Below are 13,727 nucleotides of genomic sequence, written 5' to 3'. Positions count from 1 at the left end.
CTTACTGTGTGCAGAGCACTGTACTAAGCCCTTGGGAAGTCCAAGTTGACAACATCTAGAGACAGTCCCTACCCACAGTCTAAAAGGGGGAGACAGAGAACAAAACCAAACATACTAACAAAATAAAATAGATATGTACAAGCTAAATAAATAAATAAATACATAGAGTAATAAATATGTACAAACATATTTACATACATACAGGTGAATAGAAGGGAATAATGATGATGATAGTAATAATAATAATAATAATAACAATAATATTTGTTAAGTGCTTGCTGAGGTAAATACAAGGTGATCAAGTTGTCCCCCGTGGAGCTCACAGTCTCAATCCCCATTTTACAGATGAGGGGACTGAGGCCCAGAGAATAATGATGATGGTGTTTGTTAAGCGCTTACTATGTGCCAAGCACCGTTCTAAGCACTGAGGTAAATACAAGGTGATCAGGTTGTCCCCCGTGGGGCTCACAGTCTTCATCCCCATTTTACAGATGAGGGGACTGAGGCCCAGAGAATAATAGTGATGGTATTTGTTAAGCGCTTACTATGTGTCAAGCACCGTTCTAAGCACTGAGGTAAATACAAGGTGATCAGGTTGTCCCCCGTGGGGCTCACAGTCTTCATCCCCATTTTACAGATGAGGGGACTGAGGCCCAGAGAATAATAGTGATGGTATTTGTTAAGCGCTTACTATGTGTCAAGCACCGTTCTGAGTGCTGACGTAAATGCAAGGTGATCAGGTTGTCCCCCGTGGGGCTCACAGTCTTCATCCCCATTTTACAGATGAGGGGACTGAGGCCTAGAGAATAATAATGATGGTATTTGTTAAGCGCTTACTATGTGCCAAGCACCGTTCTAAGTGCTGAGGTAAATACAAGGTGATCAGGTTGTCTTCCGTGGGGCTCACAGTCTTCATCCCCATTTTACAGATGATGGACCTGAAGCACAGAGAATAATAGCGATGATATTTATTAAGCGCTTACTATGTGCCAAGCACCGTTCTAAGCACTGAGGTAAATACAAGGTGATCAGGTTGTCCCCCGTGGGGCTCACAGTCTTCATCCCCATTTTACAGATGAGGGGACTGAGGCCTAGAGAATAATAATGATGGTATTTGTTAAGCGCTTACTATGTGCCAAGCACCGTTCTAAACGCTGAGGGAGATACAAGGTGATCAGGTTGTCCCACGTGGGGCTCACAGTTTTAATCCCCATTTTACAGATGAGGCCACTGAGGCACAGAGAATAATAAAGATGGTATTTGTTAAGCGCTTACTATGTGCCAAGCACCGTTCTAAGCTCTGGGGGGGGATACAAGGTGATCAGGTTGTCCCACGTGGGGCTCACAGTTTTAATCCCCATTTTACAGATGAGGCCACTGAGGCACAGAGAATAATAAAGATGGTATTTGTTAAGCGCTTACTATGTGCCAAGCACCGTTCTAAGCTCTGGGGGGGATACAAGGTGATCAGGTTGTCCCATGTAGGGCTCACGATCTTCATCCCCATTTTACAGATGAGGCCACTGAGGCTCAGAGAAGTGAAGCGACATGCCCAAGGTCACCCAGCAGACACGTGGCGGAGCAGGGATTTGAACCCACGACCTCTGCCTCCCAAGCCGGGGCTCTTTCCACTGAGCCACGCTGCTTCTCGGAGGAGGGAAGGGAGACGGGGTCCAGTCCAGTTCCGGGTGGGTTTCCAGCTTGGCCTTCCTCGTCCCGATGGCTCCCGACCTGCTGGAACCGCTGGCCAGCCCGGCTTTGAGGGCGTCCTCACAGTAGCCGCATCAGTAGCTCAAGGGGGAACCAAAAGTACTTACTGAGCACCTGCCGCGTGCGGGGCACTAGAGAAAGCGCCTCGGTCGCCAGAAATAGAAGATACGGCGCCTGCCCTAGAGAAGCTTATGGGGAAGTCAAATGAGGAACACTAATATGGAAATCAATTTAAGATAGGAAGGAAGAAAGTTAGACAAGCGACTGCTAAATGTGTGCTTTTTTGAAAAAAAATGGTACTTGCTTGGGTTTCTTTAAGGTATTTGTTAAGCGTTTACTGTGTGCCAGGCACTGTACTGAACACTGGGGTAGAAATAAATTGGACACAGACTATGTCCCACGAGGGGCTCACAGTCTTAATCCCCATTTTGCAGACGAGGTCACTGAGGCCCAGAGGAGTGAAGTGACTTGCCCAGGGTCGCCCAGCAGACAAGTGGCGGAGGCGGGATTCGAACCCACGACCCAAGCCTGGGCTCTTTCCACTGAGCCCCGCCGCGCCTCGAAATCAAGGCCCGCGAGGCGGGAGGGCAGGGATACAGCGGAGGAGGAGGACTGGGATAGAGCCGAACAGGGCCGGGATGGCGGAGCGGGGTCGGGATAGAGCGGAATTCCCTCATCTGTAAAATGGGGATTGTTATATAGAGAATTAGAGCTGTAATTGTTAGAGGGTTGGACACAGTCCCTGACCCTCACGGGGCTCGCAGACTTAATCCCCATTTTACAGATGTGGTAACTGAGGCCCAGAAAAGTGAAGTGACTTGCCCCAGGTCACACAGCGGACAAGTGGTGGAGGCAGCATTAGAACCCCGGTCCATTCATTCATTCAATCTTATTCACTGAGTGATTACTGTGTGCCGAGCACTAATAATAATAATAATAATAATGGTGTTTATTAAGCGCTTACTATGTGCAAAGCACTGTTCTAAGCGCTGGGGAGGTTACAAGGTGATCAGGTTGTCCCACGGGGGGCTCACAGTCTTAATCCCCGTTTTACAGATGTGGTAACTGAGGCCCAGAAAAGTGAAGTGACTTGCCCCAGGTCACACAGCAGACAAGTGGTGGAGGCAGCATTAGAACCCAGGTCCATTCATTCATTCATTCAATCTTATTTACTGAGTGATTACTGTGTGCAGAGCACTAATAATAATAATAAGAAGAAGAATAATAATGGCATTTATTAAGCGCTTACTATGTGCAAAGCACTGTTCTAAGCGCTGGGGAGGTTACAAGGTCATCAGTTGTCCCACGGGGTCTCACAGTCTTAATCCCCATTTTACAGATGTGGTAACTGAGGCCCAGAAAAGTGAAGTGACTTGCCTCAGGTCACGCAGGGGACAAGTGGTGGAGGCAGGATTAGAACCCAGGTCCATTCATTCATTCATTCATTCATTCATTCAATTTTATTTACTGAGTGATTACTGTGTGCAGAGCACTAATAATAATAATGGCATTTATTAAGTGCTTACTATGTGCAAAGCACTGTTTTAAGCGCTGGGGAGGTTACAAGGTGATCAGTTGTCCCACGGGGGGCTCACAGTCTTAATCCCCATTTTACAGTTGAGGGAACTGAGGCCCAGAGAAGTGAAGTGACTTGCCCAAAGTCACCCAGCTGACAATTGGCGGAGCCGGGATTTGAACCCATGACCTCTGACTCCAAAGTCCGGGCTCTTTCCACTGAGCCACGCTTGCACTGTACTAAGCGCTTGGAAAGTACAATTTGAACAGATAGGGCCCATCCCTACCCAACAACGGGCTCAATGTCTCAATAAATACGATTGATGATGATGAAGGGGGAGACAGACAACAGAACAAAACAAGTAGACAGACACCAATAGCATCAAAATAGATAAATAGAATTATAGATAATAATAATAATGGCATTTGTTAAGCACTTACTTTGTGCAAAGCACTGTCCAAAGCACTGGAGGGGGGGGGGGATACAAGGTGATCAGGTTGCCCCACGTGGGGCTCGCAGTCTTCATCCCCATTTTACAGATGAGGTCACTGAGGCACAGAGAAGCAAAGTGACCTACCCAAGGTCACACAGCAGACATATAATAATAATGATGGCATTTATTAAGCGCTTACTATGTGCAAAGCACTGTTCTAAGCGCTGGGGAGGTCACAAGGCAATCAGGTTGTCCCATGTGGGGCACACTGTCTTAGCCCCCATTTTCCAGATGAGGGAACTGAGGCCCAGAGAAGTGAAGGGACTTGCCCAAAGTCACCCAGCTGACAATTGGCGGAGCTGGGATTTGAACCCATGACCTCTGACTCCAAAGCCCGGGGTCTTTCCACTGAGCCACGCTGCTTCTCCATGGCGGAGTCAGGATTAGAACCCATGACCTCTGACTCCAAAGCCCGGGCTCTTTCCACCGAGCCATGCTGCTTCTCTGCTATGTACACATCATTAATAAAATAAATAGAATAATAAATATGTAGAAATATACAGCAGGGCTGTGGGGCAGGGAAGGGGGAAGAGAAGAGGGAGGGAGCAGTCAACTTGTCAACAAGCCAACTTGGACTTCCCAAGCGCTCAGTACAGTGCTCTGCACACAGTAAGCGCTCAATAAATACGATTGATGATGATGATGATGATGAGCAGAGAAAAAGGGGGGCTCAGTCAGGGAAGGCCTCCTGGAGGTGAGTTCTCCGTAGGGAAGCAGCGTGGCTCAATGGAAAGATCCCGGGCTTTTGGAGCCAGAGGTCCTGGGTTCAAATTCCAGCCCCGCCAATTGTCAACTGGGTGACTTTGGGCAAGTCACTTCACTTCCCTGGGCCTCAGTTCCCTCATCTGGAAAATGGGGATGAAGACTGTGAGCCCCCCCCCCCCCGCCCCCGGCCCCGACATGGGACAACCTGATCACCTTGTAATAATAATAATAACAATGATGGCATTTTTTAAGTGCTTACTATGTGCAAAGCACTGTTCTAAGCACTGGGGAGGTTACAAGGTGATCAGGTGTCCCACGTGAGGCTCACAGTCTTCATCCCCATTTTACAGAAGAGGTCACTGAGGCACAGACAAGTCAAGTGACTTGCCCAAAGTCACACAGCTGACGACAGCTCGTCCCCCTCTCCATCCCCCCATCTTACCTCCTTCCCTTCCCCACAGCACCTGTATATATGTATATATGTTTGTACAGATTTATTACTCTATTTATTTATTTATTTTATTTGTACATATCTATTCTATTTATTTTATTTTGTTAGTATGTTTGGTTTTGTTCTCTGTCTCCCCCTTTTAGACTGTGAGCCCACTGTTGGGTAGGGACTGTCTCTAGATGTTGCCAATTTGTCCTTCCCAAGCGCTTAGTACAGTGCTCTGCACATAGTAAGCGCTCAATAAATACGATTGATGATGATGATGATGATGATGATGACAATTGGTGGAGTCGGGGTTTGAACCCATGACCTTTGACTCCAAAGCCCAGGCTCTTTCCACTGATCCACGGTGCTTCTCTTCTGCTTGTAACCACCCCAGCTTTTAGAACAGTGCTTTGCACATAGTAAGTGCTTAATAAATGCCATTGTTATTATTAGGGCTTTGAAGGGGAGAAGAGAGCCAGTAATAATATAATGATAATTATGTTGCCGACTTGTACTTCCCAAGCGCTTAGTACAGTGCTCTGCTCAATAAATACGATTGAATGAATGAATGAATGATACATATAGTATAGTATATATGTAGTATATATATATGTAATAATAATGGTATTTGTTAAGCGCTTACTATGTGCAAAGCACTGTTCTAAGCTCAAGGGGGGGGGGTATACAAGGTGATCAGGTTGTCCCCCGTGGAGCTCCCAGTCTTCATCCCCATTGTACAGATGAGGTCACTGAGGCACAGAGAAGTGAAGGGACTTGCCCAAAGTCACCCAGCTGATAAGTGGCGGAGGCGGAATTAGAACCCACGACCTCTGACTCCCAAGCCGCTTCTCATATGTATACTCCCAGAAGCAAGCAAGGAGAAGCTGGTTGGCGGGGGTCTTCCAACCCCCAGCCCCCTCAAGCGCTTAGTCCAGTGCCCTGCACGCAGTAAGCGCTCAATACATAGGATTGAATGAATGAATGAATGAATGAATGAATGAATGAACGAATGAACGAATGAATGAATGAATGAATGGATGAATGGATGAATGAATGAATGAGGGGTCCCGGCTCCTCCTGGCCGCCCGCTGGGGCCCAGGACGGCGTGCGCTGCCCGGTGCCGCCAGCAGAGGGAGACACCCGCCGCCCCGGGACCGGACACCCCCGTCATTCAATTAGTCATTACATTCATTCATTCATTCATTCATTCACTCACTCACTCGTTCGTTCATTCGTTCGTTCATTCACTAGTTCATTCACTCACTCATTCATTCATTCACTCGTTCGCTCACTCACTCGTTCATTCATTCACTCACTCACTCATTCATTCATTCATTCACTCGTTCATTCACTCACTCGTTCATTCATTCACTCACTCACTCATTCATTCATTCATTCACTCGTTCATTCACTCACTCGTTCATTCATTCACTCACTCACTCATTCATTCATTCACTCGTTCATTCACTCGCTCATTCTCACTCACTCGCTCATTCATTCATTCCTTCACTCACTCACTTGCTCATTCACTCATTCATTCACTCACTCACTCACTCGTTCATTCACTCACTCATTCATTCATTCGCTTACTCATTCATTCACTCATTCATTCACTCACTCACTCACTCGTTCATTCACTCACTCATTCATTCATTCATTCGCTTACTCATTCATTCACTCATTCATTCACTCACTCACTCACTCGTTCATTCACTCACTCATTCATTCATTCATTCGCTCACTCGTTCATTCACTCACTCGTTCATTCACTCACTCACTCATTCATTCGCTCACTCGTTCATTCACTCACTCACTCGTTCATTCACTCACTCACTCACTCGTTCATTCACTCACTCATTCATTCATTCGCTCACTCGTTCATTCACTCACTCACTCGTTCATTCACTCACTCACTCACTCGTTCATTCACTCACTCACTCACTCGTCCATTCACTCACTCATTCATTCATTCATTCACTCACTCACTCATTCATTAATCATTCATTCATTCATTCACTCATTCGTTCATTCATTCATTCATTCACTCACTCATTCGTTCATTCATTCATTCATTCACTCATTCATTCACTCAATCAATCAATCAATTGCATTTATTGAGCGCTTACTGTGTGCAGAGCACTATACTAAGCGCTTGGGAAGTACAAGTCGGCAACATCGAGAGACGGTCCCTACCCAACAGTGGGCTCAACAGTCTAGAAGGGGGAGACAGACAACAGAACAAAACATATTAACAAAATAAAATAAATAGAATATGTAAATATGTCCAAGTAAAATAAATAGAGTAATAAATCTGTACAAATATTCATTCATACATTCATTCAATCATATTTATTGAGCGCTTACTGTGTGCAGAGCACTATACTAAGCGCTTGGGAAGCTCAAGTCGGCAACATAGAGAGACGGTCTCTACCCAACAATGGGCTCACAGTCTAGAAGGGGGAGACAGATGATAAAACAAAACATATTAACAAAATAAAATAAATAGAATACGTAAACATGTCCAAGTAAAATAAATAGAGTAATAAATCTGTACAAATATATATACAGGTGCTGTGGGGAGGGGAAGGAGGTAGGGCGGGGGGGATGGGGAGGGGGAGAGGAAGGAGGGGGCTCAGTCTGGGCTCAGCCATTCATTCATTCATTCAATCGTATTTGAGTGCTTACTGTTTGCAGAGCACTGTACTAAGCGCTTGGGAAGTCCAAACTGGCATCATAGAGAGACGGTCCCTACCCAACAAGGGGCTCACAGTCTAGAAGGGGGAGACAAACAACAAAACAAAACATGTGGAAGGGTGTCAAGTCATCAGAACAAATAGAAGTAAAGCTAGATGCACATCATTAACAAAATAAATAGAATAGTAAATATGTCCAAGTAAAATAAATAGAGTAATAAATCTGTCCAAACATCTATACAGGGGTTGTGGGGAGGGGAAGGAAGTAGGGTGGGGGTGGTCGGGAGGAGGAGAGGAAAAAGGGAGCTCAGTGTGGGAAGGCCTCCTGGAGGAGGTGAGTGCTCAGTAGGGCTTTGAAGGGAAAACCTTATAATAATAATAATAATAATGGCATTTATGAAGTGCTTACTGTGTGCAAAGCGCTGTTCTAAGCGCTGGGGAGGTTACAAGGTGATCAGGTTGTCCCACGGAGGGATCACAGTCTTAATCCCCATTTTCCAGATGAGGGAACTGAGGCCCAGAGAAGTTGTGACTGGCCCAAAGTCACCCAGCTGACAGTTGGCAGAGCCGGGATTTGAACCCACGACCTCTGACTCCAAAGCCCGGGCTCTTTCCAGTGAGCCATGCTGCTTCTCCGGCACTTAGAACAGGGCTTTGCACATAGTAAGCGCTTAATAAATACCATCATCATTATTATTATTCTCTAATAATGGTGGTATTTAATAATAATAATAATAATGTTGGCATTTGTTAAGCGCTTACTATGTGCCAAGCACTGTTCTAAGCGCTGGGGGGGGATACAAAGTGATCAGGTTGTCCCACGTGGGGCTCACAGTCTTCACCCCCATTTTCCAGATGAGGTCACTGAGGCTCAGAGAGGTGAAGTGACTTGCCCAAGGTCACACAACAGACACGTGGCGGAGCCGGGATTCGAAGCCACGACCTCTGACTCCAAAGCCCGGCCTCTTTCCACTGAGCCACGCTGCTTCTCCGGCACTTAGAGCAGTGCTTTGCACATAGTAAGCGCTTAATAAATACCATCATCATTATTAACATAACACGTTCGTGTTTTGTTTTCTCTTCTAGACTGTGAGCCCGCTGTTGGGTAGGGACCGTCTCTAGATGTTGCCAACTTGTACTTCCCAAGCGCTTAGTCATCATCATCAATCGTATTTATTGAGCGCTTACTATGTGCAGAGCACTGTACTAAGCGCTTGGGAAGTACAAATTGGCAACATATAGAGAGAGTCCCTACCCAACAGTGGGCTCACAGTCTAAAAGGTGGGCTCACAGTCTAAAAGTCTAGTCTAGTCCAGTGCTCTGCACACAGTAAGCGCTCAATAAATACGATTGATGATGATGATGATGATTATTCTCTAATAACGGTGGTATTTGTTAGAACCCAGGCCTCCCTTTTCCCAGGTCGCTGCCTTTTCCACTAGGCCACGATGCTTCCCTATTACCTTTACCTCTTCAACACCCAGGGAAACACCCCGCCCGCACTGCATTTATGTCCAAATCTTTATCCTCAGTTGGCCCCTTTTCCTGTAATTTATTCCACTGACTGTCTCCCCAGCTACTTTGTAAACTCCCAGAGGGCAGGGCTGGCGTCTGCTCCTATTACAGTTCCGCAAGCAGTTGGCGTGAAGTTATGCTCACCATGGATCCTCAATAAATACCGCTGATTGCCGATTCATTCATTCAATCATATTTATTACTCTATTCATTCAATCGTATTTATTACTCTATCTATTTATTTATTACTCTATTTATTTATTACTCTATTTATTTATTACTCTATTTTTTACTCTATTTAAATTTATTTATTACTCTATTTATTACTCTATTTATTTATTTATTACTCTATTTATTTATTACTCTATTTATTTATTTATTACTCTATTTATTTATTTTTACTCTATTTATTTATTACTCTATTTATTTATTTATTACTCTATTTATTACTCTATTTATTTATTACCCTATTTATTTATTTATTACTCTACTACTCTATTTATTTATCACTCTATTTATTTATTACTCTATTCATTACTCTATGTATTTATTACTCTATTTATTTATTTCTCTATTTATTTATTTATTACTCTGTTTATCACTCTATTTATTTATTACTCTATTTATTTATTTATTACTCTGTGTATTTATTTATTTTACTTGTACATATCTATTCTATTTATTTTATTTTGTTAGTCTGGTTTTGTTCTCTGTCTCCCCGTTTTAGACTGTGAGCCCACTGTTGGGTAGGGACCGTCTCTAGATGTTGCCGACTTGGATATATTTATTTATTACTCTATTTATTTATTTATTACTCTATTTATTTATTTCTCTATTTATTTATTACTCTATTTATTTATTACTCTATTTATTTATTACTCTATTTATTTATTACTCTATTTATTTATTTATTACTCTATTCATGTATTTATTTATTTTACTTGTACGTATCTATTCTATTTATTTTATTTTGTTAGTCTGGTTTTGTTCTCTGTCTCCCCCTTTTAGACTGTGAGCCCACTGTTGGGTAGGGACCGCCTCTAGATGTTGCCGACTTGGATATATTTATTTATTACTCTATTTATTTATTACTCTATTTATTTATTTATTACTCTATTTATTTATTTATTACTCTATTTATTACTCTATTTATTTATTTATTACTCTATTACTCTATTTATTTATTTATTACTCTATTTATTTATTACTCTATTTATTTTTTTATTTCTCTGTTTATTTATTACTCTTTATTACTCTATGTATTTATTTATTTTACTTGTACATATCTATTCTATTTATTTTATTTTGTTAGTATGTTTGGTTTTGTTCTCTGTCTCCCCCTTTTAGACTGTGAGCCCACTGTTGGGCAGAGACTGTCTCTATATGTTGCCAATTTGTACTTCCCAAGTGCTTAGTACAGTGCTCTGCACACAGTAAGCGCTCAATAAATACGACTGATGATGATGATGATGAGAGGGGGACGAGGGGGCTTTCCCAGACTGAGCCCCTTCCTTCCTCTCCCCCTCGTCCCCCTTTCCATCCCCCTCGTCTTATCTCCTTCCCTTCCCCACAGCACCTGTATATACGTTTGTACATATTTATTACTCTATTTTACTTGTACACATCTATTCTATTTATTTTATTTTGTTAGTATGTTTGGTTTTGTTCTCTGTCTCCCCCTTTTAGACTGGGAGCCCGCTGTTGGGTAGGGACCGTCTCTAGATGTTGCCGACTTGGATATATTTATTTATTACTCTATTTATTTATTACTCTATTTATTTATTTATTGCTCTATTTATTACTCTATTTATTTATTACTCTATTTATTTATTTATTACTCCATTTATTTATTACTCTATTTATTTATTACTCTATTTATTTATTTATTACTCCATTTATGTATTTATTTATTTTACTTTTACATATCTATTCTATTTATTTTATTTTGTTAGTATGTTTGGTTTTGTTCTCTGTCACCCACTTTTAGACTGTGAGCCCACTGTTGGGTAGGGACCGTCTCTAGATGTTGCCAACTTGGACTTCCCAAGCGCTTAGTCCGGTGCTCTGCACACAGTAAGCGCTCAATAAATACGATTGATTGATTGATTGATTGATTGAGTGCTTACTGTGTGCAGAGCACCGGACTAAGCGCTTGGGAAGCCCAAGTCGGCAACATCTAGAGACGGTCCCTACCCAACAGTGGGCTCACAGTCTAGAAAAAAAAATGGCATTTATTAAGCGCTTACTATGTGCAGAGCACTGTTCTAAGCGCTGGGGAATTTACCAGGTGATCAGGTTGTCCCATGTGGGGCTCCCAGTCTTAATCCCCATTTTACAGATGAGGTAACTGAGGCCCAGAGAAGTTAAGTGACTTGCCCAAAGTCACACAGCTGACGAGTGGTGGAACCAGGATTTGAACCCATGACCTCTGACTCCAAAGCCCGGGCTCTTTCCACTGAGCCACGCTGCTTCTCTGAAGGATTGATTGACTGATTGATTACCCTCAGCCCCCCACCCCAACTTCACGGACGCTTTTTTTACATATATTAGAGAAGCAGCGTGGCTAAGTGGAAAGAGCCCGGGCTTGGGAGTCAGAGGTCATGGGTTCAAATCCCGGCTCCGCCACTTGTCATTCATTCATTCAGTTGCATTTACTGAGCACTCACTGTGTGCAGAGCACTGGACTAAGCGCTTATCTCCCCCTTTTAGACTGTGAGCCCACTGTTGGGTAGGGACCGTCTCTATATGTTGCCAACTTGGACTTCCCAAGTGCTTAGTACAGTGCTCTGCACACAGGAAGCGCTCAATAAATACGATTGATTGATTGATTGATTGATTGATTGGGAAGTCCAAGTCGGCAACGTCTAGGGACGGTCCCTACCCAACAGCGGGCTCACGGTCGAGAAGGGGGAGACGGACGACAAAACAAAACATGTGGACGGGTGTCAAGTCATCGGAATAAATAGAAGTAAAGCTACAAGCACATCATTAACAAAATAAATAGAATAATAAACATGTACAAGTAAAATAAATAGAGTAATAAATCGGTACAAACATATATACTGTGCGACCTTGGGCAAGCCACCTCACTTCTCTGTGCCTTTGCACATAGTAAGTGCTTAATAAATGCCATCATTATGATTATTATCCCCATTTTCCAGCCAATTTTCCAGCTGTGTGACTTTGGGCAAGTCACTTCACTTCTCTGGGCCTCAGTGACCTCATCTGTAAAATGGGGATTAAGACTGGGAGTCTCCTGTGGGACAACCTGATCACCTTGTATCCACCCCAGTGCTTGGAACAGTGCTTTGCACATAGTAAGAGCTTAACAAATACCATCATCATCATCATATGGTCTTTGGTAAACACTTACTATGTGCCATCATCATCATCCTCAATCGTATTTATTGAGCGCTTACTGCGTGCAGAGCACTGTACTAAGCGCTTGGGAAGTAAGTTGGTGCCAGGTACTGTGCTAAGTGCTGGGGTAGATAATAATAATAATGGTGGTATTTGTTAAGCGCTTCCTATGTGCCAAGCACCGTTCTAAGCGCTGAGGGAGATCCAAGGTGATCAGGCTGTCCCACGTGGGGCTCACAGTCTTCATCCCCATTTTCCAGATGAGGTAACTGAGGCCCAGAGAAGTGAAGTGACTTGCCCATGGTCACACAGCTGACAAGTGGGCAGAGCGGGATTAGAACCCACGACCTCCGACTCCCAAGCCCGGGCTCTTTCCACTGAGCCGCGCTGCTTAGATGCAAGCTGCTTCATTTATTCATTCATTTGATCGTATTTATTGAGCGCTTACTGTGTGCAGAGCACTGTACTAAGCGCTTGGGAAGGACAAGTCGGTAACATAGAGAGACGGTCCCTACCCAACAGCGGGCTCACAGGCTAGAAGGGCTGATCAGGTTGGACAAAGTCCATGTCCCATATGGGGCTCCCAGTCTTCATCCCCATTTTCCAGACGAGGGAACTGAGGCACAAAGAAGTGAAGTGACTTGCCCAAATCAATCAATCAATCAATCGTATTTATTGAGCGCTTACTGTGTGCAGAGCACTGGACTAAGCGCTTGGGAAATACAAGTAGACAAGCGGCGGGGCTGGGAATTAGAAACCTTACCCACATACATAGAGAAGCAGCGTGGCTCAGTGGAGAGAGCCCGGGCTCTGGAGTCAGAGGTCATGGGTTCAAATCCTGACTCTGCCACTTGTCGGCTGTGTGACTTCGGGCGCTTAACTTTTCTGTGTCTCAGTTCCCTCATCTGCAAAATGGGGATGAAGACTGTGAGCCCCACGAGGGACAACCTGATCACCGTCTAACCTCCCCAAGCGCTTAGAACGGTGCTTTGCACATAGTAAGCCCTTAATAAACGCCGTCATTATTATTGTTTTTATTATTATTACTGCCCTTTCTGAGGCAGTGAGGTCATCATCATCCTCAATCGTATTTATTGAGCGCTTACTATGTGCAGAGCACTGTACTAAGCGCTTGGGAAGTACAAATTGGCAACATAGAGGGACAGTCCCTACCCAACAGTGGGCTCACAGGTCGCCGGGCCTCTATCCCCATCCCACGGCGGCCTGCCCGCGGAGCCCGGGGCTCGTGGAGCTGGTGTTTCCGTTGCCAACTTGTCCTTCCCAAGCGCTTAGTCCAGT

Source organism: Tachyglossus aculeatus, chromosome 22 (assembly GCF_015852505.1).
Source record: "Tachyglossus aculeatus isolate mTacAcu1 chromosome 22, mTacAcu1.pri, whole genome shotgun sequence".
Lineage (NCBI taxonomy): Eukaryota > Metazoa > Chordata > Mammalia > Monotremata > Tachyglossidae > Tachyglossus > Tachyglossus aculeatus.
Note: the sequence above shows the minus strand (reverse complement) of the source record.